This window comes from Astyanax mexicanus, chromosome 7, assembly GCF_023375975.1.
Source record: "Astyanax mexicanus isolate ESR-SI-001 chromosome 7, AstMex3_surface, whole genome shotgun sequence".
NCBI lineage: Eukaryota > Metazoa > Chordata > Actinopteri > Characiformes > Acestrorhamphidae > Astyanax > Astyanax mexicanus.
In genome coordinates this window covers 13,645,796-13,672,455 of record NC_064414.1, presented here as the reverse complement: position 1 = coordinate 13,672,455, position 26,660 = coordinate 13,645,796, and the positions used below count along the sequence as shown (strand labels likewise).

General features: G+C 44.7%; 1 protein-coding gene and 1 long non-coding RNA gene across 6 annotated transcripts in view; both read right to left on the bottom strand.

The window, feature by feature from the left end:
• Positions 1-26,660, bottom strand: part of LOC103029984 (signal-induced proliferation-associated 1-like protein 2) — a 232,260-nt gene that overhangs the window by 103,260 nt on the left and 102,340 nt on the right. The window lies entirely within an intron of this gene.
• On the bottom strand, positions 15,494-16,948 carry LOC125803013 (uncharacterized). Its single transcript, XR_007440067.1, has 5 exons — positions 16,907-16,948; positions 16,768-16,824; positions 16,646-16,687; positions 16,514-16,564; positions 15,494-15,978 (listed from the first exon to the last, which is right to left on the bottom strand). It is a non-coding gene; the product is annotated as an uncharacterized LOC125803013 (long non-coding RNA).

Genomic DNA, 26,660 nt, shown 5'->3' with positions numbered 1-26,660 from the left:
TTTATATTTTGGAATTTGTTAGATTATGTTTCTTTAAGCATTTTAAGCTTAGATTAGTTGGTTATTTCCAGTTTCATATTTATTTTTCGTTCATTTTGTTCTAACAGTTATTTACTTTGGGATATTTGCTTTTTTGTAATATTCGTTTTTTGTTTTTGTACTGCTCTGTTCACTATTTCGTTTTTATCTTTTAGAATTCGTTAGACTATATTTCTTTTAGAATTTTTAGCTTACTTTAGTTGGTTATTTTCCAATTTCATATCTATTTTTCTGTTATTATTAAATGTTGTTATTAGCTTATTAGTTTATTTGCCATTTAGCATACAGAACGTCTCACTGATCTTTTTAATGAATGTTGATTTATTAATTTAATAGCTGTACCTAACTATTTCAAGCCAGACAGACACTGCGTGATTTTTAATGAGAGCTCATCTGCACATTTGAATGGTTTGTCCTGTAGGAAAAATGCACGCGATTTATATGCTGACACTGTAGTTCATCATCTCTGCACCCAAAACTGTCCATATCTTGCCTGACAGACATTCAAAATCCCCCGCGAGCATGCCAGGTGTGCAGCGCACTGATTAATCCATACATTGAGCTTTAAACATGCGGATGAGCTGTTACTGGTGGAACTTAACAAAAATCACAGTGATTTGTTACATTAAAACATAGGTCTATGTCACAGACCATTTTCTTCAGACGAACCTGACAGAGCCCCGCGGAAAGAGGTGGGAATTCTCGGCAAGCCCGAGGTCAGTCAGGCTCGCATTCAGGCTGGGGTTCAGGCTGGGGTTCTGGCTCGTGTTTAGGGTCAGGTTTAGCCTCAGGTCAGTCAGGGTCACGTTCGGGCTCAGGTCAGTCAGGCTGAGGTTTAGGCTCAAGTTCACGCTCTGGTTCAGGCTTGGGTCAGTCAGGTTGGGGTTTAGGCTCGTGTTCAGGCTCGGGTTGAGGCTCGGGTTCAGGCTTGGGTTCAGGCTCAGGTTCAGGCTTGGGTTTAGGCTCGGGTTCAGTCATGCTCACATTTAAGTTCGGGTTTAGGCTCGTGTCAGTCAGGCTCGGGTTCAGGCTCAAGTTCAAGCTCGGGTTCAGGCTGGGGTTTGGGCTTGCATTCAGGTTCAGGTCAGTCAGGCTCGCGTTCAGGCTCAGGTTCAGTCTCGGGTCAGTCAGGCTCGGGTTTAGGCTTGTGTTTAGGCTCAGGTCAGTCAGGCTTGTGTTCAGGCAGGATTTCAGGCTCGGGTCAGTCAGGCTGGGGTTTAGGCTCAGATTCAGCCTCTGGTTCAGGCTCGGGTCAGTCAGGCTGGGGTTTAGGCTCTTGTTCAGGCTCGGGTTTAGGCTCAGGTTTAGGCTCTAGTTCAGGCTCAGGCTCGGGTTCAGGCTCGGGTTCAGGCTCGGTTCAGTCATGCTCACATTTAAGTTTGGGTTTAGGCTCGGGTCAGTCAGGCTCGGGTTCAGGCTCAAGTTCAAGCTCGGGTTCAGGTTGGGGTTTAGGCTTGCATTTAGGTTCGGGTTTAGGCTTGGGTCAGTCAGGCTTGTGTTTAGGCAGGATTTCAGGCTCGGGTCAGTCAGGCTGGGGTTTAGGCTCAGATTCAACCTCTGGTTCAGGCTCGGGTCAGTCAGGCTGGGGTTTAGGCTCTTGTTCAGGCTCGGGTTTAGGCTCAGGTTTAGGCTCTAGTTCAGGCTCAGGTTCAGGCTCAGGCTCGGGTTCAGGCTCGGGTTCAGGCTCAGGTTCAGTCATGCTCACATTTAAGCTCGGGTTCAGGCTCTGTTTCTGACTCGGTTCAGTCATGCTCACATTTAAGTTCGGGTTTAGGCTCGGGTCAGTCAGGCTCGGGTTCAGGTTGGGTTTCAGGCTCGGGTCAGTCAGACTGGGGTTTAGGCTCAGGTTCAGGCTCGGGTCAGTCAGGCTGGGGTTTAGGCTCTTGTTCAGGCTCAGGTTTAGGCTCGGATTTAGGCTCGGGTTAAGGCTCGCACTCAGGCTCGGGTTCTGGCTCGGGTCAGTCAGGCTCGCATTTAGGCTTGGGTTCAGGCTCGTGTTCAGGCTCGGGTTCTGTCTCGGGTCAGTCAGGCTGGGGTTTAGGCTCGTGTTTAGGTTCGGGTTCAGGCTCGGGATCAGGCTTGCGCTCAGGCTTGGGTTCAGGCAGGCTGGGGTTTAGGTTCGTGTTCAGGCTGGGGTTCAGGCTGGGGTTTAGGCTTGGGTCAGGCAGGCTGGGGTTTAGGTTCGTGTTCAGGCTCGGGTCAGGCAGGGTAGGGTTTAGGTTCGTGTTCAGGCTGGGGTTCAGGCTGGGGTTTAACCTCGGGTCAGGCAGGCTGGGGTTTAGGTTTGTGTTCAGGCTCGGGTTCAGGCTCGGGTCAGGCAGGCTGGGGTTTAGGTTCGTGTTCAGGCTCGGGTTCAGACTTGGGTTCAGGCTCACGTTCAGGCTCACATTTATTTTTCTGTTATTATAAAATTTTGTTATTAATTTTCCATTATTTTGAAGAGTAGACCTTATTTGCCTCACTGAATAATACTTTGACTTTTATTTCCCCAGAGGAGACTTGTGACTTGACTAGGACTCGTGCCCAAAGACTTGTGAGCATCAGAGAGATAATAAGAGGCACAATCCATCAAACTTTTTGACAGGTGACCTTTGACCTTTGCTAGGTGCCTTTTTTGACCCCTCCCCCACACCACGTGCCTCTAATTTCTGGAATGTGACCTTTGACCCCTCAGATCACCCTATGATGACATCTGTTAGTAATTATGTTTTCATTCATCTGTAATTACCTTTGACCTTTGCCATGTGCCCTTTGACCCCTCCCACACCCCGTGCCTCCTTTTCTGGAATGTGACATTTGACCCCTCAGATCACCCTATGATGCTGTCAGTTAGTAATTATGTTTTCAATCATCTGTAATTACCATTGACCCCTCAGATCCCCTGACCCTTGAACTCTCTTAATTATTTTTCTGATATCAATGACCACGAGTCTCCGGTAATTATTAACTGGTGGTGTGTAATTACCCCTGCCATTCGTCATTCATGTTTTGGATATGAGGTAATTTAAACCATGGTGACACACCGCCCCGCCCATCCCTCCGCCCTTCCTGCCCCATCCCCACCTCTTCCCGTCCCGCCCAGCCCCGCCCCCATCATTATTCAGATTGTCCTGATTGGTCAAAAAAATATTCCCGCCAAAAGTATTGACCAATAAGGTTGTTATTCCTATGGAGCAATCACAGCAAGCCTACGAGTGAAATGTGTATTTAAGAGATAGGGGTTAGCGAGATGTGTGAAGGACCGAGAGAACGGAGCAATGGAGTGTCTTTCTAATGCACCGAAAAAGCCATTTCCTGCAATGTCCAGAACTATGATAAAGTTGAGCGAGTTGGACAAGACTCAAGTCTGGCGTCTAGTAGACGGGACCTACTTTGGTTTTGTTTTTGATGAGGACTCTCCATACGTCACTCTTTTTAACAGCGAGACAGGAAAAGTTGTGGATGCGTCAGATCGAGTCGCAGTGCATTATAAGAGCTGGACCATATTTTCAGGACACTGTAAAAGCATGACCCATCATGTGAAAATGTTCTGCATGGATGAAAATCCTAGCTTCTCTGCAGTGATGGAGCCATGGAGACCCTCAATAAGAGAGGAAGATCCACACTTCCTAAAAGTATATGCCAGCAGGGGTGAAGATGGAGAGTTTGTGATATGCCTGTCTAAGCTATGCTGTCGCAAGCGGACATCAGATGGCAAGCGGGTTTATAAAGATGCCCACGTCAAAGTAAGGTGGCGTGACTGGAAAGAACTGTATGACGATTGGGTAAGAAACATTGATCGGTTGATTGATGAGATGGAAAAAATTAAGGGTCTGGAAAGATTGAAAATGAGGTTGAACGACTATTTTGAATGCAACATTAGCCACCCATTTACCAACAACGTTGTGGGCGTGGACATTGACCTTGTGTATGTGAAAGAAGTCAAGGGAGGAGTCAGAGTTTTGACCCGCCCACAAATGACGCAGCATATAAACCCTATGGTTATCGAGTCACAGGCTTCTTCGTCTCCTGGGGCAGCATCAACAACCTCTGAAAAATGACTCAAGAACTCTTAAACCTGTACTCCTATGTTCCTAACATGGACTATATTACATCAGGATCAACTCTGAAGCCGGAAACATCGGATGAAACTGACGGATGTATAAGCGCGGCTGTGCTTTCCATCATCCGGGGTGTGACCGGTAATCTGCTGGATCAAATTATTGTAAAGGATATGAATCAACACTGTAACGGTTGTGCAATTGACCACCCCAGTCAAATACAACACAGTTGTCTCTTTGACCCTGAAGACTACTATCTACACTTCAACGCTAAAAGACTTTTGACAAAACTGTTTAAGCCTTGGCTGAAATACACCTTAGCCAGAGCGCTAAAGCTGTGCGGAATTTCGTCCATACCGTGTTTGGAAAAAATCCAAGCCGTCGCTGAAGCGGTCGTGTGTGAATTGCGAGACGAACCTGACTTCAAGGCGGCTCTGAGAAACATCAAAGATAAAACTTTACCGGTTTACAACGAACAAGTGAGCGAAGATATTATTGATTACTGGAATTTCCACAGCTCTCTGGAATCAACCGATCCGCCGCTTGTATGGGTAACTTCATCACATCCCTCAAAGCCTTCTCCAATAAACGACTGAAAGACCGGGCTGCATCTCTACTCTGCAAAGTGATTGAACTCAGAGTTAATAATGAGACATTTAATACAAGTCGCTTGATTATAGATCAACACACAGTTTCAGAAATAGAAAAGAAAATGGATGTTGTACGATGTTCAACAGCTGAATGGGACAATCTTCTCTCTACGTCTGTAAGTAGCTCATACCCGTTGGACGAATTTATACATCAAGTTTTAAAGCAAATGTTTGAAACATCATTTGATTATAGTTCTAGTCATTTACTATGTATCTTTACCTATGTAATCGATGCGTGTGTTTTAAAAATGTCAAACAAGGAAAATGTCGATGTTGGAAAAACTATAGACTGTATGTTATCTTTTTTAATGGAAAAAAATGTAAATATTTTTCACATAACTAGACTTTTGAGTTTGTAAGAATAAAAGATGATTACACACTCATTTCATGTCCATTATTGCGGAGACACGGTAAAATGACTGAGCGGCTGTTGAAAAATATATACTATAAGCCCTCAAACCCGGGGTCTTATGGAGGGGTTGAGAGTTTACAAAGAGCTATAGTTGAAAAAATAGGTGCGAGAGCAAACGATGGCGATGTGAAAAACTGGTTGGCGGCCCAGGATGCGTATACTCTTCATAGGTCTGTTTCTGTGAAATTTAAAAGAAACAGAGTTTTTGTCAAAAACATGGATGAACAATGGCAAGCTGACTTGGTGGATATGACTAACGTGTCAGAAAAGAATGACGATATGAAATTCATGTTGACGTGTATAGATATTTTATCTAAATATGCTTGGGTACGTGTAATGCGAAACAAGAGCGGCGCTGAGGTGACCAAAGCGTTTGATTCCATTCTAAAGGAAGGGAGAGTTCCTAAAAAACTGCAAACGGATCAAGGAAAAGAATTTTTCAACAAAAACTTTCAAGGTTTAATGAAAAAACACAACATTGTTCACTTTGCTACCGGTACTGGTCAGAAAGCATCCATCTGTGAAAGGTTTAACAGGACGCTCAGGAATAAAATGTGGAGATATTTCACAGCCGTTAATACTAGAAAATATATAGATGTAGTTCAGGATTTGGTTCACGCGTACAATCACAACTACCATAGCAGCATCAAAATGAAACCTGTCGAGGTAAACAAAACAAATTCCTTCCAAGTTTTTAAAAACTTGTACGGTTTGATACCTGCAAGAGCAAAGAAACTACGCTTCAAGTTTAAGATGGGTGACACCGTCAGGATTTCTCGAATAAAAAGACAATTTGAAAAAGGATACGAGCAAAATTACACGGATGAATATTTTACAATTTCCGAACAGATACCGAGAGAACCACCGGTATATAAACTGCAAGACGCAGATGGTGAAAAAATAGAAGGTACGTTTTATGAACCGGAACTGCAAAAAATTATAGTGGGAAAAGACAAATCCTATAAAATAGAAAAGATATTGGAGGAAAAGATTCAAAATCGGAAAAAGATGTGTTTAGTGAAATGGGTGGGATGGCCTGATAAATTTAACTCTTGGATCCCAGCCAAGGATGTTGTGGACATTGTCAAAGAATAAATTGTTTCATTGGTAACAAATTGTTCATCATAAACTACGCACCATGGAAGAGAGCGGTTTCTTTGTGACTCTCCCCAGCAACTCTTCCAACGACATTTATCCAAATAATAAGATTTCTTGTTATACGACTAAATTTGCAAAACCCATCGAACTGACCGGTGACTGGGAGGTAGCGCTCACAGAGGTGCAATATCCACATACCTGGTACTCGTTGAAGGATTGGGAAAGCCTGTTTTTCATTCGCTTAAAGGATGGAACAAACAAAGAATTTTATACATGTCAAATGTATCATGGGTATTACGGCAACATAGAACATGTGGTTTATGAGATGAATAGAGTTTTAAAAAGTTTAGCTATTGACTTAAAAATTATTTACAATGCGCTGACCAACAAAATTCGCATGCAAACCGATAAGCCTTATACACTGGAGACTACTCCAGGAAATTTATCCCGCATACTCGGCATGGATCAAAACAAACCACTCACGCTTGATGACCCTGAAGCTCCTTATCCGGCCGACATTCATGGAGGATTTTACACCATGTACGTGTATACAGACATCATACATTATCAAAGGGTTGGGGATAGTTTTGTACCGTTGTTGAGGTGTGTACATATAAGAGGGAAGAACAACGAAATCGTCACAATAACTTATGATAAGCCACACTACGTACCTGTGAGTAAGAGTCTTATAAGCGATATTGTTGTCGAGGTAAAAAGCGACCAGGATAACCATATTTCTTTTCTCTACGGAAAATTTGTTGCCAAGCTTCACTTTAGACCGGCAAAACATTCTTTTCGGGTTTGAACAATGATTGGCGGAAGCTACATAGACCCTCAGACCTATGTGGACTATTACAAACATCAGGCAGGCAATGGACTTCCCGGGTTCCATGGAACCCCGACCATGTACGGATCGGGGTTCGGTGGAATCTTTAAAGCACTTTTTAGAATGGCTGTACCGCTTATTAAAAGAGGAATAACGATCGTGAAACCTCATTTAAAAACCGCAGCAAAGGGTATCGTAACTGACGTTGTGAGCAACATCGTATCAAACAGAGCTTCGCAAAAGCAGGAGGGGTCAGGACTAGCTGCAATTACACGCAAGAACACTAGGAGACCTCCAGGGAGGCGGATTGTAATAGTGAATAAAAAACGCAAGACCTCTGAGAAAAAGGTCAGACTGACAAAGACGGCCAAAAGGAAGAACAGGAAGCGCTCTCCTTCCTTCTCCTTCAAACGAAGAAATCTGAACATATTCTAAAAGCAATGGCTTTCCTGCATAATCTTTCTTCAGAATGCACCAAGTCGGAATTGGATATTTTTACGCTGCCGTACACTCAAACTAGCATTGAAAAGTACACTTATGTTGAAATACCGCCTCTTTCAGCTGTGACGGACAACGGACCTTTGGAGTTTTACGTGGCTGGTAACGGTGAAGACTACCTAGACTTGAACAATACGTTTTTACATCTGAGGTGTAAAATCACAAATGCTGACGGTACAGATTTAGCTAACGATGCAAAGGTCGGAGTTGTAAACTATCCTATAGCGTCTCTTTTTTCACAAGTAGATGTTATGCTGGGTGATCGACTCATTAGTCAGTCAAGCAATACCTACCCTTACAGAGCTATAATGGAATTACTCTTAAATTACGGTAAAGATGCCTTGGAAACGCTATATACAGCAGGTCTGTTTTACAAAGACACAGCGGGTCATATGGAATCAACAGATCCTCAGGGTCAGAACAGTGGACTCAATAACAGGGCCCTTTTTAGCTCTGAAAGCAAAACCTTTGACTTGATCGGCCATATCCACTCCGATATATTTTTTCAGGATAAACTTTTACTGAATGGAGTTGACTTGAAAATTAAAATGGTGCGAAGTAAAGATGAATTTTGTCTAATGAAAGAAGGAGCCAGGGATTACACTCTTAAACTACTATCGGCTTCTCTCTATGTGAAAAAAGTTTCAGTTTCTCCGGCCGTCAAATTGGGTCATGCGCAGGCATTACTTAACGCGACTGCTAAATACCCCATCGAAAGAGTGTGCATGAAGACGTTCAGTCTACCGGCAGGGAGCCGTATATGTACACAAGAGAATTTGTTTCTGGGACCTCTCCCTAAACGTCTTATATTTTCGATCGTGGACAATCAAGCGTACTCGGGTGATTTTCGTTATAACCCTTTCAATTTTAAACATTATGATACAGAGTTTATAGCTCTTTATGTTGACGGAACACAATACCCTGCAAAACCATTTCAACCTAATTTTGAATCCGGTAACGTCGTCCGTGAATTTCAGTCTTTGGTTTTGGCATCCGGAAAACATCTTAAAGATCAGGGTCTTTCAATAAATCGTCAAGAATACACGCAAGGATACACGCTGGTTGCTTTCAACCTAAGTCCTGACGATGATTGCGGGCAGCATCTATCGCTCATAAAGTCGGGAAATATGAGGTTGGAGCTAAGATTTCGAAACCCTCTTCCGAGGACCGTAAATCTAATTGTATACGCCAGTTTTGATTCAATTCTGGAAATCAACAATCGACGAAACGTGCTCATCGATTATCAGTAAATCATGGACACCAGAGAACTTTTAGAGTTGATGAAAAGCTGTCCTTTTGTAAAAAAGATATTTTACGGTGTTTTACCCTGTGACGAGTTACCTGAAGGTGTGATGATGCAGTTTCCTGCACTTTTCATCGTAAACACTCACCCCAGTCACATGCCTGGAGAACACTGGTTGGCAATATGTCTCAACGACGGTACTTCGGGAGAATTTTTTGATTCGTACGGAAACTCCCCAATTTATGAACTCTTTCCTGATTCTATTTATTCTTTTTTAAAAAAGAACTGCGTTGAAATAAAACACAACTCGAAGCAAGTGCAAAGCTTTGACTCAGTTTGCTGCGGACAACACTGCATATTCTTTTTATGTCACAGAGCTAAAGGATATTCTTTTAATCAAATTATGTCTTTGTACACCAATGATTTGAAAAGAAACGATGACATGGTTGTATCTTTTGTGAAAAAAATGTATCCTAGAGTAAATAAACACTGTGTCATGAAATGTGTTCAATGCGTTAACTCTGGTGAAAAATTTAGAATGTAATTCATAATGAAATAACGACTATGAAAATATAAAAATTCGTTGTAAATGCATTTATTGAAATAAACAATAAGATTACAAAACATTTTTTACATTGCTTCATCATTATTACATCATTATATGCATACACACACACACACATTTAGAAATTTAACCATGTTGTAGGGTTAAAACTAGGAGACTTAAAAACTGGTTCAAGAGTATCAATTGAAGAGTCAGAGTCGCTACTTTTTGAACTTGGGGGTGTCGAAGCGGCGGGGGAAAACAAATACTCGGATTTCTTAATGTCCGATATTTTACGTCGAACGCCTACGTTAGGAATAGCTGAAAAGGGCATGTTTAAACCTGCCACGGTTTGTAACATTTCCGACCACCCTAGGGGTCTCCGATCATCAGACACTTTTTGAGGCGCTGTGAGGTTTTTAACCAAGTCCAACATGTGCGATCCTTTGATTGTTTTGCCTTTGAAAATAAATTCACCCTTGTCATTCCACGAAGCTACGTCGCTAGACTTTGATATTTTCTCCATGATGTAAGAAGCATTTTTTCTTGTTCTGGCTGCAACATTTCCAACAACCTCTTTTACAACGTCATCTTCGTATGAGTGATGATCCCTAGTCACATCCGTCACGGGATTATTTTCAGTTTCAACGGGTAGGGATAGTGTTAGCTGACTCTTTTGCTCATCCCCTTGTTTGACTAAACTTAGAAATCTTTGCAAGGATGAAGCGTAAAGTTTTGCCTTTTCATAAGGTGTCAAATCAGACCTGGACAGAATATGACGCATTGTTTCATCTAAATCATTTTCCACAGTCTTTCTAACATTTTCTGTATCGCTTGTTATGGCTTTAAGCCTATTCAATTGATGTTGAGGTACCAAATACATTTTGTCCGCAGTTTCCATGCTATTTCCGTGGTCCTAACAAACTGCTAAGAAAAGGGACAGCTACACTTAGCAAAGGTAGAAGAAACCCTCCAGACTGATTAATAGACTTTCTTTTAGCTTCCACAGATTTTCTTTTATCAGCAAAAATCTTAATCGATTTCTTTTGCCTTTTCAATTGACGATACTGTTGCGACGTTAGAGGAATGTGTCCTCTCAGTAGATTAAGAGCTAATTCACAGATGGCTAGTATGAGGTCTCTGGGAGCATTGTGCAATATAAGCTTTCTTTCTCTAGGCGATGCTTGATATAGCGATCGCAACGTCTGGTAATTTCTTTGTAGTCGAGCGGACATTATGTCAAAAAACTTTTTTCTTGGGTATATAAACGGCAGGATTCTCCCAGGAAAACAACCCTGATCTGAGACGAAGTTCTTCTGGCGTTGATGCTTTCAAGTCTACAAATAAATACCCGTAAGGTCTGGCTGTGGCATCCTGGAAACACTCCAACATAAATTTTCCGTTTCCGGGATACATTTGACGCGCCAGCACACTGATCTGTAATTTATCTCTAGGATTTTTAAATAGAACCATATAATTGGTGTTTAAATTTATAGTTCTGCTACTTTTCCCTTGAAAAAACAAATTTTGAACCAAATAGATGACGCTCAGGTTTCTATGGTGTGTATATTTTGTGAAAGCATTCTGTACCTCCAAATTATTACTAGCCGAAAGCATTAAATCATCAAAAATGACCAGGCTTGATGTGTGCGGTGGAAAAATATTATCGTCGCACAAAGAGTCGGGTATACCTTGAACAAAGCGAATGTTTACAACGTTCATCAACTCATCATAGAGAGGTTGCCAGCAGGAATAACACCATACAATTTGATCCGGAATTTTTGACATTGAAACCGCACAATTTTCTAGTAACGTTTTGATAAAAAACGATTTCCCGCTATTGCTGGGTCCACAAACGATACATGAAAAAGGAATCTGAAGTCTAGCGTCAAACGAGTTGGGTATCACCATTTTACAAGGTAATTTTCTGTCAATAACCGTAAGGTAAAGTTGTCAAATCTGGCAGCAGAATACGCTTGTCATACACAACTCTGAACCGTTTCTTTTGTGGTTTGTTTTTCAAATGAAAGCCTCTTTTATCTTTTACAATTTGGTTATAAGACGTCATAATTTCAGCGTCACAGTCGGGGTTTTTAAAGGTTTTGTCAACCAGTTCTGTCAACGATTTCAAATTTACATATTGAGCATTGGTATAGTTTAACGTTATACCTTTGACCTTCATCACACTCTTTCCTTTGAGAGTGCGATACCCGTAGGTTTTTGGTCCCCCGCTAACAAATTCTACAATTTGATCACCGGCATCCAATTCACTCGTCAGACCCCCCAAGTAATCGCCTAGAGGCGGCATCCAATCACCCTGTTGACTTTTGAAAATCACAGAGTCTGTGTCCGTATAGAGACACCTCTGTTGGAGTCGATCCATCAGGTTGTACAGTTCAAGTCTAGCGTACGCTGTGGTAAAAATTCCTATAAAAACGTTAGCATTACCCGGTTTCAGAAACCTCTCATCACTGTATCGCCACTGAACCATCGCCACATCCTTGTTCAAAAATGAGAAATGACTTACATCATACACGTCAGAAAACATGTATTGTAAAAACTCGCTAGGGTCTTGGATTAGAGTCGTGTTTGACCTGTCGGATCTCTGACACATCTTTCCCCACAAGGAATTTAAAGCCAGTTTTGCTACAGATCTCTTGGCAGGATTTACAACTATGTGTGAAGGATCAAGTTCTATGCCTTCATTCTCGCGGTACTTTTCAACGTATTCTTTTTTGCCAACCTCATCAACTACCCAAGAGGGGTACCCTGAGCTTTCCTGTTTTGTTTTTAGAAACATTTTAATGTAATCTGCAAACAACTCATCCGTCTGGTTAGGAAAGTGCCAGATTTCGAAAACCTTCAGCACTCGGTAACCTTTCTCAAGAGCCTTCAAAACCTCTATGCTAGCCCAAGTTCCAGTCAGAGCCCTCTCCTCGTCCGTGTGGTTACAAATTTGCTGTTGTAGTTCAGCACACATTCTACACAAAGGAAACAGGAGCTTGCTTTTCACTCTAAAAGGAAGAACAGGAGCCCATAATCCTTTGGGAGGTAAGATTTTTAGTCTCATGAGACCGAAATAATCTTTCAACGGCTTAAAGTTGCGAAAGATGATAGTGGGGTGACCTACGGGGTACCTCTTTGTCTTGTTTACGTATGGATAGAGAGATGTGAAATCATAGTAATCTATTCTCTCACCGGGTTGAGCCACATAGTGTAAATGCAACGCATTTGTACGACCGCCAAACAGAGCGTCTCGCGGGTTCATTCGCTCAGGAAAGTCAAAGTGATCAAGAAATTTTTTAACATCATGATTTGATCTTTTCATCTCATTCCATGTATGTTCCCATATTACTGTGACGTGCAAGTTGTGAGTGTTTTGTAAAATCTGAATCTTTTCCAAAGACTGCTGCAAAATTTCACCAAAGGTTTGGTAAGTCTTACTTAGAGGATGAGTCAGGTTTGAAGGGAAGCATTTGTCACATCCGTGATAAAAACATCCGAGAAACTCAAAAGCTTTTCGGACACCACCATCTTCAAAGTAACCGTCTACAAAGTAGTTGCCAATCTTTACCTCGCCTTCATTAAGGGCATGCTGAATGGGTATATTGTCTCTGCCAGAGATGTATTCAAGCCATTGTATTGCGGGCGTGGAGAATGATTTCTGCCTATTGATGTAATTGTCCAGAGGCGGAATGGTTAACATGTTCTCAGGCAGGAAGTTGGTTCTAAAGATTTTCAAACATACGCTAGCTATGGTGATGCACTTGAACGGATCTACACCCGTGCTACTCAGTATCTCATTCCTGAAAGCCATGCACCCCATTCTGAGTATGCGAACATCATTTTGACAATAAGCAACCAACTCTTGCTTAAAGTCAAAGACCTTTCCGTCGAGTGTTTTGTACCACTCAAAAAATTCATCTCTCTCTTTTGACATCATGCTATCTACACCGTAAAACTCGGGATGTGGATATGGACCTACATAGTTTTGATTTTTTTGGATATTCCAGAAATGCGGAAAATACCCCTTTTTTTCAGCCGTGAATCCCATAGCCTTGGGAATTGCGCTAAGTTTCATGGGCAGAAACGAGAGACTGTCGATGTATCTCTGATCAAACTTTTTATCTTCAAAGCACAAGATTTTACCGCCTTGTGCTATGAGGCAAGGCGTAACACCTTCTACGACTAAACGGTTCAACAGTATGTAGGAATCGTACCCTCTAGCGTTGTGGGCTATAAAAGTATAACCTTTGTATTTGTTCCTCCGAAACTTTTTGAAAAATGCGGAAACACAATCGGTACCTTCAGCAGACCAAACATTACCTTTAAAATCAATGCAACATATATAGTTTGCTATGTGGTAGCCCGTCTCCTGATTAGATTCAAAATCATAAAAGATGTACTTTTCATCCGACTGTTCTCGTTTTAAAGGTTGCATAAAACATTGATGATCAAAGTTAGACTCAATTTTAGCGCCGCAGTGTCTACATAGGGCTTTACGACACTCGTGTTTTTTTGAACCACGATCCTGCAATGTGTTGCACCCGGTACAGTAGAACCTAGTTTTACACAAAGATTCATCCGTACCATTCTGAGATTTATGCTTTTGAAAACAATACTGGGATCTACAGATCCTCAGACAGTCTTTGCACTGTACAGTTTGCTTAGCACGTTTGGGACATTCGCTGTCGAGACACACGTTGCAGTGGTAATCACATTTATGATGTTTCTTATTGTTAAATCCTGCATAACAGTATGAACATACATACGTTGTACCTAGTACAGCTTTGAGGTTTTTCACTCCATAATAATGATTCTCGTGCAAAAACAGAAACAAGGTTTTGCTGTGGGGTGTTTTGGTAGTCTGAAAAAAAGAATACCCTTTTTTGACCTTGGTGGTTCGGAACAACACTACAATTTTGCAATTCAACTTTTGCTCAAATCGTGTAATGTCTGCAAAGCTAACCGTATCATTTACAGATAATCCTACATCAGATTGTAATTGTCTCGCGTTTTGTTCTATTTGATAATCACTTTGTTCCGGATTCAGCAATTTGGAAACGTTTAAAGCAAAACAAAGGTTGTCACGGTTATCAAAAACGTAAAGATGTCTAATTTTTTGTTGTACAACGTCAGAATTGAACATCTTGGACATACTATTGCGTGTACCACCATGTGGTGCATGTACAATTCGAATCACCAGTTCTATAGTTTCGTCAGAAAGTATTTCAAACCTACTCTGTATCGATTTTTCTATCATGGTCAGAATCGAATCGAGTTCTATGTTACCATTGATTACCTCAACACGCGATGAAACATTGAGAGATTCGCCTTGTATTTCAACATGAACTACGTCACGCGGGCCTACTTTAGCGTTCCCAACTTCAAGCATGCGGTTTAAAACCTCCAACACATAGTTGTAAAAATCCCCAAATGAATCAACGTTTCCTAATGAGGAAAAGTTTATCCTCCGTCTAATTTCTGTTGTATTGAAGTTATCTATATGATTTATAACTATGTTTGGATCTAAAACATGTCCGGGTTGATCATCTCTCCCAAATCCCATTTGCTCTCCCTCACTCACACTAGGCATGTGATGTATTTCCGGCTGTTGCTCATTACAGCTGTTGAGTGTATCGATATCCTCCATTTCATCAGTAGATGTAGAAGGGCTATTTGAAATATTCTCGTTAACAGGACTACTTGGTAAATTGTGTGAATCCTGACCCATGTTTGCAAGAATTTCATTTAATCTCAAGAGACTCTGGTTTAGTTGTTGTAATAATTCCTGAGATGTTTCAAACGAATCATTTATAGGGGATGGTACAGTGGCGACACAAGGTTGTGGTTCTGTCATGCTTTCATTCATCTCATTTATCATTTCCATTAGAAAAGGGTTCAGAGCTGTGCATGTGTTGTGCTGCGTTAGAGCGGTTTGAATGATGGATAGATTTTCTGACATATTTTCAAGATTAGAAGCTAATTCATGATCCCTGTGTTCATCAATAGACCCCAATCTTTCGTTAACCTCATTAATCTCATTTACCATTTCTAACAGAAAAGGGTTCAGAGCTGTGTTGTGTTCTATTAATGCATTTTGTATGTTGGTTAAGCATTCGCTTAATCCCGAAAATAAATTGTATGGTGTTTCTGATGTATTTTCTAGATTAGATACAATTTCAGAGCTGTGTTCATTATTAGAAGTCAACCTTTCATTACTACCATTAATCTCATTAACCATTTCTAACAGAAAAGGGTTCAGGGCTGTGTTGTGTTCTACATGATTTGTTTGTAGGTTTGAGGTACTTGGTTCACTGATTAATGAATGTGGGTTATTGTTTGTTTCATTTGAATAAGGTGAGTTGTTGGATTTTTTAGATTTATTCTTATTTAACAAAGAATCACAACCGGGGCGTTTCTGTGACATTATTATCTATATCCTCAATACAATGTCTAACCAAGAGCATTACACGGTCTGTAAACAAAGGTAAAGCCAACCTAAACTCCTCCCGTGATCTGCTTGCAGCTGCACGTTCCAGCCTCCGTAGCGAAATTTCCACGGCCCTTTTCAGATAACGAAAGTCGTACAGGTCGTCCAGTTCGCATTCTTCTTGTTGTTGGAGATCTGTAATACAAAAAAAAAAAAAAAAAAAAAAAAAAAAATTGAATTATTATTGCTGTATGCATGAGTGTGTGTGTGTGTGTGTGTGTGTGTGTGGGACTATTGAAGACCAGGAGCCATGGGCCCCCATGGGGTGGGGGCTATGGGTGGAGTGTGTGTGTGTGTGTGTGTGTGTGTGAGTGTGTGGGACTATTGAAGAACAGGAGCCATGGGCCCCAGGGGTGGGGGGGGGCTATGGGTGGAGAGTGTGTGTGTGTGTGTGTGTGTGTGTGTGTTTCTGTATGCGTGTGTTTCTCACCGGATAAATTTCGGTGATCAGACAATGCCGGACTGTTTCCTATCGAAAAAAAGATTTCAATTAGCGCACGTTATTTAACAAAGGATAATTATTACATAATTTCAAAATTTGACTCACTAGGTGTAGTTGGTCGGTAATCATTTGATTGCTGACTTGTCACTATGGAAGGAAAAAGAGAAAACATGTTTTACTTTTTCGCGATTCCCTGTAAGAGTAATCCTGTATGTATAAGTTTCTTACCAGAATTAACATCATCAAATTGTAGATTGTCAGACAATCCCGGACTGTTTCCTATCGAAAAAAAAAAGATTTCAATTAGAGCACGTTATTTAACAAAGGATAATTATTACATAATTTCAAAATTTGACTCACTAGGTGTAGTTGGTCGGTAATCATTTGATTGTTGACTTGTCACTATGGAAGGAAAAGAGAAAACATGTTTTACTTTTTCGCCATTCCCTGTAAGAGTAATCCTGTGTGTATAAGTTTCTTACCAGAATTAACATCATCAAATTGTAGATTGTCAGACAAAGCCGGGGTGAAACTGTTTTCTAATGAACAGAAATCACATGAGTTAGAATATTTTAAATGAAATATTTACATATATTACATATTTCATTAAGTTTCACTCACCATGAATGGTTAATCCGTAGTTACTAGGTTCCGGATGAAAAGCTATAGAAACTAGAAAAGGCAAAGTTCGTGAACGAACTTTAAGTTGGCTTGTCAAATAGTTACTAAGTTGTGTAGTGTGTGTGTGGTGTGGAGTGTGTGGGGTGTGGAGTGGGTTGTGGAGTGTGTTTGGTGTGGTGTGTTTGGAATGTGGTGTGGAGTGTGGTGTATGTGTGGTGGAGTGTGGGGTGAGTTGTGTGTATCAGGTGTGGAGTGTGTGTGGTGTGGTGTGTAGAGAGTGTGGTGTGGTGTGTGGAGTATGTGTGGTGTGGAGTGTGTGTGGTGTGGTGTATGTGTGGTGGAGTGTGGGGTTTGTGTCAGGTGTGGAGTGTGTGTGGTGTGGGGTATGTGTGGTGTGAAGTGTGTGTGGGGTGGAGTGTGTATGGTGTGGGGTATGTGAGCTGTGGAGTGTGTGTGTGGTATGGAGAGTGTGGGGTATGTGTGGTGTGGGGTGTGAAGTGTGTGTGGTATGTGTGGGGGTGGAGTGTGTATGGTGTGGGGTATGTGAGCTGTGGAGTGTGTGTGTGGTATGGAGAGTGTGGGGTATGTGTGGTGTGGGGTGTGAAGTGTGTGGTATGTTTGGGGTGGAGTGTGCGTGGTGTGAGGTATGTGAGCTGTGGAGTGTGTGTGTGGTATGGAGTGTGTGGGGTGTGGGGTATGTGTGGTGTGAAGTGTGTGTGGTGTGGGGTATATGAGCTATCGAGTGTGTGTGTGGTTTAAAGTGTGTGTGGTGTGGGGTATGTGTGGTGTGGAATGTGTGGTGTTGTGTGAATTGTGTGTGGTATGTGTGGGGTGGAGTGTGTGTGGTGTGGGGTATGTGAGCTGTGGAGTGTGTGTGGTTTAAAGTGTGTGTGGTGTGGGGTTTGTGTGGTGTGGATTGTGTGTGGTGTGGGGTATGTGTGGTTTGAAGTGTGTGTGGTGTGGGGTATGTGTGGTGTGTGGGGTGGAGTGTGTTTGGTGTGGGGTATGTGTGGTGTGGAATGTGTGTAGGGTGTGGTGTGGAGTGTGTGTAGTGTGGGGTGTAGACTGTGTGTGGTGTGGGGTGTGTGTGGTGTGTAGTGTGTGTGGGGTGGAGTGTGTTTGGTGTGGGGTATGTGTGGTGTGGAATGTGTGTAGGGTGTGGTGTGGAGTGTGTGTAGTGTGGGGTGTAGACTGTGTGTGGTGTGGGGTGTGTTTGGTGTGGAGTGTGTTTGGTGTGGGGTATGTGTGGTGTGTAGTGTGTGTGGGGTGGAGTGTGTTTGGTGTGGGGTATGTGTGGTGTGGAATGTGTGTAGGGTGTGGTGTGGAGTGTGTGTAGTGTGGGGTGTAGACTGTGTGTGGTGTGGGGTGTGTTTGGTGTGGAGTGTGTTTGGTGTGGGGTATGTGTGGTGTGGAGTGTGTGGGGTGGAGTGTGTTTGGTGTGTGGTATGTGTGGTGTGGAATGTGTGTAGGGTGTGGTGTGGAGTGTGTGTAGTGTGGGGTGTAGACTGTGTGTGGTGTGGGGTGTGTGTGTGGTGTGGACTGTGGAGTTTGTGTGGTGTGGAGTATGTGTGGTGTGGAGTGAGTGTGGGGAGTGGACTGTGTGTCGTGTGGTGAGTGTGTGGAGTGTGTGTGGTGTGGGGTGTGAAGTGTGTGGTATGTGTGATGTGGAGTGTGTGTGGTGTGGGGTATGTGTGGTTTGAAGTGTGTGTGGTGTGGTGTATGTGTGGTGTGTGTGTGTGGTGTGTGTAGTGTGGTATTGGTTCTGGTGTGGGTTGTGTTCAGCAGTCTCTTCTCCATACAGATACAGTACTGAGGAGCAGGGCAGAGAGGGGGGCCGTGCGCAGGATCGGCTGGTGTGTGTGAGATGGCCAACATTCCGCCCATTCATTCCTATGGGGAAAGTTCGTACGATACTTTTACGAAAACCGTAAATCGTATCGGTGAGATCAGCATATCGTCTGAAACGTCTCTGCAAGTTCTGTATGTCTTGTGAATTTCGTGGTTCTAGCTTGAAAATTGTGACTTTTACAGCAGTTTGAAAAAAGTGTGAATGGAAGTCTATGGGGAAAAAAGTGACTTTGACGGAACCGTGCTAGAACCCTGGTTCTCCGATCGCTTAGAAAAGCACAAGCAACTTAAGTGGCTATGGGTTCTACCATCCTGTGAAGTTTGGTGGTTCTAGCTCGAAAACTGTAGGAGGAGTAGCGTTGAGAAATTTTAGCGTAGAAGAATAATAATAACTAGATTGCAGTTCCTACAGAAACTGCGAGTGTGATTGCAGTGCTGGCTGGTATCTGCTATGGTGTTGCTAAGGTGTTGCTAAGTGGTTGCTAAGGTGTGGCTATGGTATCCGGGGTGGTTGCTAAGGTGTTGCTAAGTGGTTGCTAGGTGGTTGCTAAGGTGTTGCTAGGCGGTTGCTAAGGTGTTGCTATGGTATCTGGGGTGGTTGCTAAGGTGTTGCTAGGTGGTTGCTAAGGTGTTGCTAGGCGGTTGCTAAGGTGTTGCTATGGTATCCAGGGTGGTTGCTAAGGTGTTGCTAGGTGGTTGCTAGGTGGTTGCTAAGGTGTTGCTAGGCGGTTGCTAAGGTGTTGCTATGGTATCCGGGGTGGTTGCTAAGGTGTTGCTAGGTGGTTGCTAGGTGGTTGCTAAGGTGTTGCTAGGCGGTTGCTAAGGTGTTGCTATGGTATCCGGGGTGGTTGCTAAGGTGTTGCTAGGTGGTTGCTAGGGTGTTGCTATGGTATCCGGGGTGGTTGCTAAGGTGTTGCTAGGTGGTTGCTAGGTGGTTGCTAGGGTGTTGCTAGGCGGTTGCTAAGGTGTTGCTATGGTATCCGGGGTGGTTGCTAAGGTGTTGCTAGGTGGTTGCTAAGGTGTTGCTAGGCGGTTGCTAAGGTGTTGCTATGGTATCCGGGGTGGTTGCTAAGGTGTTGCTAGGTGGTTGCTAAGGTGTTGCTAGGCGGTTGCTAAGGTGTTGCTATGGTATCCGGGGTGGTTGCTAAGGTGTTGCTAGGTGGTTGCTAGGCGGTTGCTAAGGTGTTGCTATGGTATCCGGGGTGGTTGCTAAGGTGTTGCTAGGTGGTTGCTAGGGTGTTGCTAGGCGGTTGCTAAGGTGTTGCTATGGTATCCGGGGTGGTTGCTAAGGTGTTGCTAGGTGGTTGCTAGGTGGTTGCTAGGGTGTTGCTAGGCGGTTGCTAAGGTGTTGCTATGGTATCCGGGGTGGTTGCTAAGGTGTTGCTAGGTGGTTGCTAGGTGGTTGCTAGGGTGTTGCTAGGCGGTTGCTAAGGTGTTGCTATGGTATCCGGGGTGGTTGCTAAGGTGTTGCTAGGTGGTTGCTAGGTGGTTGCTAGGGTGTTGCTAGGCGGTTGCTAAGGTGTTGCTATGGTATCCGGGGTGGTTGCTAAGGTGTTGCTAGGTGGTTGCTAGGTGGTTGCTAGGGTGTTGCTAGGCGGTTGCTAAGGTGTTGCTATGGTATCCGGGGTGTTTGCTAAGGTGTTGCTAGGTGGTTGCTAGGTGGTTGCTAGGGTGTTGCTAGGCGGTTGCTAAGGTGTTGCTATGGTATCCGGGGTGGTTGCTAAGGTGTTGCTAGGTGGTTGCTAGGTGGTTGCTAGGGTGTTGCTAGGGGGTTGCTAAGGTGTTGCTATGGTATCTGGGGTGGTTGCTAAGGTGTTGCTAGATGGTTGCTAGGTGGTTGCTATGGTGTTGCTAGGCGGTTGCTAAGGTGTTGCTATGGTATCCGGGGTGGTTGCTATGGTGTTTCTAGGTGGTTGCTAGGTGATGTATATGCATAAATTTGATTAAATGGTGTTTGCACGTTGCTACGCAACGTGCAAATACATCAATCAGCTATGCACGCTAGGTTGCTCTGGCCGTTCGGGGGTGTCCAAACTTTTGACCCGTGGCTCCATTACACACAGTACTGGGGGGCCGGGGTGTCCAAACTTTTGACCCGTGGCTCCATTACACACAGTACTGGGGGGCCGGGGTGTCCAAACTTTTGACCTAACGCTGATTTATCCCATAGCTGCTCCATTACACACAGTACTGGAGTTCTAGCTACCTGTCCTTCGATCTAGCTGCCGTCCTCCGATTGGCCCCATTCATTCCAATGGGGCCACTTCGTACGACATTCGTACGAAATCCGTACGTCGTAACTTTTCGTAACGCATATTTTCGGAAAGAGCTCAATAAGTTCTACAGGTCCTCAATTGGTTTCATCTTAGTATTTCAAAAATTGCGACGTCCACGGGCGTGCAAAGTTCTGCCCATTCATTTTCAATGGGCAAAAAAACGCGTACTTACGAAGTTTTTACGAAAAACGTAAGTCCGATCGGAAAGCTGTATACAAGCCCACCATTCCCGATATGGACGCACGTTTTCTCTTTTGAACGAAGTCGATATTTCGAAAACTGCGGCACTAGTTAACCGGACAAAAAACAGGTGGAATAATAATAATAACTAGATTGCAGTTCCTGCAGAAACTGCGAGTGTGATTGCAGTGCTGGCTGGTATCTGCTAAGGTGTTGCTAGGTGGTTGCTAAGGTGTTGCTAGGTGGTTGCTAAGGTGTTGCTGTGGTATCCGGGGTGGTTGCTAAGATGTTGCTAGGTGGTTGCTAAGGTATTGCTAGGCGGTTGCTAAGGTGTTGCTATGGTATCCAGGATGGTTGCTAAGGTGTTGCTAGGTGGTTGCTAGGGTGTTGCTAGGCGGTTGCTAAGGTGTTGCTATGGTATCCGGGGTGGTTGCTAAGGTGTTGCTAGGTGGTTGCTAGGGTGTTGCTAGGCGGTTGCTAAGGTGTTGCTATGGTATCCGGGGTGGTTGCTAAGGTGTTGCTAGGTGGTTGCTAGGGTGTTGCTAGGCGGTTGCTAAGGTGTTGCTATGGTATCCGGGGTGGTTGCTAAGGTGTTGCTATGGTATCCGGGGTGGTTGCTAAGGTGTTGCTAGGTGGTTGCTAAGGTGTTGCTAGGCGGTTGCTAAGGTGTTGCTATGGTATCTGGGGTGGTTGCTAAGGTGTTGCTAGGTGGTTGCTAGGTGGTTGCTAGGGTGTTGCTAGGCGGTTGCTAAGGTGTTGCTATGGTATCCGGGGTGGTTGCTAAGGTGTTGCTAGGTGGTTGCTAGGTGGTTGCTAGGGTGTTGCTAGGCGGTTACTAAGGTGTTGCTATGGTATCCGGGGTGGTTGCTAAGGTGTTGCTAGGTGGTTGCTAGGTGGTTGCTAGGGTGTTGCTAGGCGGTTGCTAGGTGGTTGCTAAGGTGTTGCTATGGTATCCGGGGTGGTTGCTAAGGTGTTGCTAGGTGGTTGCTAGGTGGTTGCTAGGGTGTTGCTAGGCGGTTGCTAAGGTGTTGCTATGGTATCCGGGGTGGTTGCTAAGGTGTTGCTAAGTGGTTGGTAGGTGGTTGCTAAGGTGTTGCTAGGCGGTTGCTAAGGTGTTGCTATGGTATCCGGGGTGGTTGCTAAGGTGTTGCTAGGTGGTTGCTAGGGTGTTGCTAGGCGGTTGCTAAGGTGTTGCTATGGTATCCGGGGTGGTTGCTAAGGTGTTGCTAGGTGGTTGCTAGGTGGTTGCTAGGGTGTTGCTAGGCGGTTGCTAAGGTGTTGCTATGGTATCCGGGGTGGTTGCTAAGGTGTTGCTAGGTGGTTGCTAGGGTGTTGCTAGGCGGTTGCTAAGGTGTTGCTATGGTATCCGGGGTGGTTGCTAAGGTGTTGCTAGGTGGTTGCTAGGTGGTTGCTAGGGTGTTGCTAGGCGGTTGCTAAGGTGTTGCTATGGTATCCGGGGTGGTTGCTAAGGTGTTGCTAGGTGGTTGCTAGGTGGTTGCTAGGGTGTTGCTAGGCGGTTGCTAAGGTGTTGCTATGGTATCCAGGGTGGTTGCTAAGGTGTTGCTAGGTGGTTGCTAGGTGGTTGCTAGGGTGTTGCTAGGGGGTTGCTAAGGTGTTGCTATGGTATCTGGGGTGGTTGCTAAGGTGTTGCTAGATGGTTGCTAGGTGGTTGCTATGGTGTTGCTAGGCGGTTGCTAAGGTGTTGCTATGGTATCCGGGGTGGTTGCTATGGTGTTTCTAGGTGGTTGCTAGGTGATGTATATGCATAAATTTGATTAAATGGTGTTTGCAAATACATCAATCAGCTATGCACGCTAGGTTGCTCTGGCCGTTCGGGGGTGTCCAAACTTTTGACCCGTGGCTCCATTACACACAGTACTGGGGGGCCGGGGTGTCCAAACTTTTGACCCGTGGCTCCATTACACACAGTACTGGGGGGCCGGGGTGTCCAAACTTTTGACCCGTGGCTCCATTACACACAGTACTGGGGGGCCGGGGTGTCCAAACTTTTGACCTAACGCTGATTTATCCCATAGCTGCTCCATTACACACAGTACTGGAGTTCTAGCTACCTGTCCTTCGATCTAGCTGCCGTCCTCCGATTGGCCCCATTCATTCCAATGGGGCCACTTCGTACGACATTCGTACGAAATCCGTACGTCGTAACTTTTCGTAACGCATATTTTCGGAAAGAGCTCAATAAGTTCTACAGGTCCTCAATTGGTTTCATCTTCGTATTTCAAAAATTGCGACGTCCACGGGCGTGCAAAGTTCTGCCCATTCATTTTCAATGGGCAAAAAAACGCGTACTTACGAAGTTTTTACGAAAAACGTAAGTCCGATCGGAAAGCTGTATACAAGCCCACCATTCCCGATATGGACGCACGTTTTCTCTTTTGAACGAAGTCGATATTTCGAAAACTGCGGCACTAGTTAACCGGACAAAAAACAGGTGGAATAATAATAATAACTAGATTGCAGTTCCTGCAGAAACTGCGAGTGTGATTGCAGTGCTGGCTGGTATCTGCTAAGGTGTTGCTAGGTGGTTGCTAAGGTGTTGCTAGGTGGTTGCTAAGGTGTTGCTATGGTATCCGGGGTGGTTGCTAAGATGTTGCTAGGTGGTTGCTAGGTGGTTGCTAAGGTATTGCTAGGCGGTTGCTAAGGTGTTGCTATGGTATCCGGGGTGGTTGCTAAGGTGTTGCTAGGTGGTTGCTAGGGTGTTGCTAGGCGGTTGCTAAGGTGTTGCTATGGTATCCGGGGTGGTTGCTAAGGTGTTGCTAGGTGGTTGCTAGGTGGTTGCTAGGCGGTTGCTAAGGTGTTGCTATGGTATCCGGGGTGGTTGCTAAGGTGTTGCTAAGTGGTTGCTAGGTGGTTGCTAAGGTGTTGCTAGGCGGTTGCTAAGGTGTTGCTATGGTATCCAGGGTGGTTGCTAAGGTGTTGCTAGGTGGTTGCTAGGGTGTTGCTAGGCAGTTGCTAAGGTGTTGCTATGGTATCCGGGGTGGTTGCTAAGGTGTTGCTAGGTGGTTGCTAGGTGGTTGCTAGGGTGTTGCTAGGCGGTTGCTAAGGTGTTGCTATGGTATCCAGGGTGGTTGCTAAGGTGTTGCTAGGTGGTTGCTAGGTTGTTGCTAGGGTGTTGCTAGGCGGTTGCTAAGGTGTTGCTATGGTATCCGGGGTGGTTGCTAAGGTGTTGCTAGGTGGTTGCTAGGTGGTTGCTAAGGTGTTGCTAGGCGGTTGCTAAGTTGTTGCTATGGTATCCGGGGTGGTTGCTAAGGTGTTGCTAGGTGGTTGCTAGGTGGTTGCTAGGGTGTTGCTAGGCGGTTGCTAAGGTGTTGCTATGGTATCCGGGGTGGTTGCTAAGGTGTTGCTAGGGTGTTGCTAGGGTGTTGCTAGGCGGTTGCTAAGGTGTTGCTATGGTATCCAGGGTGGTTGCTAAGGTGTTGCTAGGTGGTTGCTAGGCGGTTGCTAAGGTGTTGCTATGGTATCCGGGGTGGTTGCTAAGGTGTTGCTAAGTGGTTGCTATGCGGTTGCTAAGGTGTTGCTAGGCGGTTGCTAAGGTGTTGCTATGGTATCCGGGGTGGTTGCTAAGGTGTTGCTAGGTGGTTGCTAGGTGGTTGCTAGGCGGTTGCTAAGGTGTTGCTAAGGTATCCGGGGTGGTTGCTAAGGTGTTGCTAGGTGGTTGCTAGGTGGTTGCTAGGCGGTTGCTAAGGTGTTGCTATGGTATCCGGGGTGGTTGCTAAGGTGTTGCTAAGTGGTTGCTAGGTGGTTGCTAAGGTGTTGCTAGGCGGTTGCTAAGGTGTTGCTATGGTATCCGGGGTGGTTGCTAAGGTGTTGCTAGGTGGTTGCTAGGGTGTTGCTAGGCGGTTGCTAAGGTGTTGCTATGGTATCCGGGGTGGTTGCTAAGGTGTTGCTAGGTGGTTGCTAGGTGGTGGCTAAGGTGTTGCTAGGCGGTTGCTAAGGTGTTGCTATGGTATCCGGGGTGGTTGCTAAGGTGTTGCTAGGTGGTTGCTAGGTGGTTGCTAAGGTGTTGCTAGGCGGTTGCTAAGGTGTTGCTATGGTATCCGGGGTGGTTGCTAAGGTGTTGCTAGGTGGTTGCTAGGTGGTTGCTAGGGTGTTGCTAGGCGGTTGCTAAGGTGTTGCTATGGTATCCGGGATGGTTGCTAAGGTGTTGCTAGGTGGTTGCTAGGTGATTTATATGCATAAATTAGATTAAATGGTGTTTGCACGTTGCTACGCAACGTGCAAATACATCAATCAGCTATGCACGCTAGGTTGCTCTGGCCGTTCGGGGGTGTCCAAACTTTTGACCCGTGGCTCCATTACACACAGTACTGGGGGGCCGGGGTGTCCAAACTTTTGACCCATGGCTCCATTACACACAGTACTGGGGGGCCGGGGTGTCCAAACTTTTGACCTAATGCTGTTTTATCTCATAGCTGCTCCATACACTCACAGTACTGGAGTTCTAGCTACCTGTCCTTCGATCTAGCTGCCGTCCTCCGATTGGCCCCATTCATTCCAATGGGGCCACTTCGTACGACAATCGTACGAAATCCGTACGTCGTAACTTTTCGTAACGCATATTTTCGGAAAGAGCTCAATAAGTTCTACAGGTCCTCAATTGGTTTCATCTTCGTATTTCAAAAATTGCGACGTCCACGGGCGTGCAAAGTTCGGCCCATTCATTTTCAATGGGCAAAAAAACGCGTACTTACGAAGTTTTTACGAAAAACGTAAGTCCGATCGGAAAGCTGTATACAAGCCCACCATTCCCGATATGGACGCACGTTTTCTCTTTTGAACGAAGTCGATATTTCGAAAACTGCGGCACTAGTTAACCGGACAAAAAACAGGTGGAATAATAATAATAACTAGATTGCAGTTCCTACAGAAACTGCGAGTGTGATTGCAGTGCTGGCTGGTATCTGCTATGGTGTTGCTAAGGTGTTGCTAAGTGGTTGCTAAGGTGTGGCTATGGTATCCGGGGTGGTTGCTAAGGTGTTGCTAAGTGGTTGCTAGGTGGTTGCTAAGGTGTTGCTAGGCGGTTGCTAAGGTGTTGCTATGGTATCTGGGGTGGTTGCTAAGGTGTTGCTAGGTGGTTGCTAAGGTGTTGCTAGGCGGTTGCTAAGGTGTTGCTATGGTATCCAGGGTGGTTGCTAAGGTGTTGCTAGGTGGTTGCTAGGTGGTTGCTAAGGTGTTGCTAGGCGGTTGCTAAGGTGTTGCTATGGTATCCGGGGTGGTTGCTAAGGTGTTGCTAGGTGGTTTTTAGGTGGTTGCTAAGGTGTTGCTAGGCGGTTGCTAAGGTGTTGCTATGGTATCCGGGGTGGTTGCTAAGGTGTTGCTAGGTGGTTGCTAGGGTGTTGCTATGGTATCCGGGGTGGTTGCTAAGGTGTTGCTAGGTGGTTGCTAGGTGGTTGCTAGGGTGTTGCTAGGCGGTTGCTAAGGTGTTGCTA